Consider the following 1,709-nt stretch of genomic DNA (forward strand, 5'->3'; position numbering starts at 1 on the left):
GATCCGATCCAATGTTGTTATCTTTGGTGTTTAAGCTAGTTTATGGCAGATTTTGTTCCTTTTACCTAAAGAGCTTTAACTGTGCCCAGGCACAGTGGCTCATGCCTGTAATTCTAGCTCTTTGGGAGGCCAAGGTGGGAAGTTTGCTTGAGCTCAGGAGTTTGAGCACAGCCTGACCAAGCATGAGATCCCATCTCTACAAAAATAGAAAAATTAGACAGGTGTCATGGTGCCTACAGGTGCCTGTAGTCCCACCTACTCAGGAGGCTGACGTAGGATTGGTTAAGCCCAGGAGTTTGAGTTGCAGTGAGCTACGATGATGCCACTGCACTCTATCCAGGGTGAAAGAGTTGAGAATCTGTCTCAAAAAACAAAACAAAGGAAAAAAAAACCCAACAACACCTGTAATCCCAGCTCTTGGGAGGCTGAAGCAGGTGGATTGCCTGAGCTCACAGATTCCAGACCAGTCTGAGCAAGAGTGAGACCTCATTTCTAAAAAAATTTAGTCAGGTGCTGTGGCAGGTGCCTATAGTCCCAGCTATTTGGGAGGCTGAGGCAAGGGGATCACTTGAACCGAAGAGTTTGAGGTTGCTGTGAGCTAAGATGCCATGGCACTCTACCAAGGGTGATTAAGTGAGATTCTGTCTCAGAAAAAGAAACAAAACAACATAAAACCAAAGCAACCACCCCTCCCAACCCTAATTCTTTAACTGCTAGAGAATTCCCAATGTATTTACATGTAAGTGTCAAACTTTTTATCAAGTCCCTACAAGGTCAGTTTTCCTTTCTGGCCTTTCACTTCCCAACTCTTTTCCTATCAGTAGCTGCTCTCTCTGCACTAAAAGCCACCTTCCTATCTTAAGATATTTGACCTCTGGGCATTTAAGTGTCTCAGTTCAAATCCCACCTTCTCTGAGAGTCCCTTTTTTTTTTTTTGAGACAGAATGTTACTTTGTCACCCCCGGTAGTGTCCTGGCACCATAGCTCACAGCAACCTCTAACTCTTGGACTCAAGCAATTCTCTTGCCTCAGCCTCCTGAGTAGCTGGGACTACAGGTTCTCACCACAATGCCCGGCTATTTCTAGAGATGGGGTCTCAGTCAGGCGATCCGCCCACCTCAGCCTCCCAAAGTGCTGGGATTACAGGTGTAAGTCACTGTGCCCAGCCAGAGAGGCTTTTCTTATTATCTTAGTTATGCCCCCATACCAGCCCACACCCCTCACTTCTTGATCGAAATAACTTCTTTTCTGTAGAGTTCTCACCACTATCTCAAGTTCTCTCATGTGTTGGCATGTTGAGTGTTACCTTGATGACGTCAGGCCCAGAAGGGCAAGATCATTGTCTATGTTGTTCATTCTCTTTACCAAGTGTCTGGCATGGAGAAGTAGTCAATAAATATTTGTTGAAATAACAAGTGGCCTTTTGGATGCACATGCTGTGCGTGACGGCCCAGCCAGAGGGACTCCTGACAGGTGGTGTTCAGAGGGCAACTGTCCACTCCAGTGCATTTCCCTCGGGGTTTAGCTGCCTTCTTTTTGTGGTCATGCAGCTGTTTCTTCTATGCTGCCTAGCTCTATTTTCTGTCTCTCTTTTCTCAAGAGTCTGTTTCTTCATTAAGAGGAAAACAAGAAAGGGTACTGACTGTTCAGTTATGAACACAGAATTGTGAAGGCAGGGAAAAGAGAAAAACCAGCCTGCAATGTAGGCT

Source organism: Otolemur garnettii, unplaced genomic scaffold, assembly GCF_000181295.1.
Source record: "Otolemur garnettii isolate 467f Iridium unplaced genomic scaffold, OtoGar3 scaffold00020, whole genome shotgun sequence".
NCBI classification, from domain to species: Eukaryota; Metazoa; Chordata; class Mammalia; order Primates; family Galagidae; genus Otolemur; species Otolemur garnettii.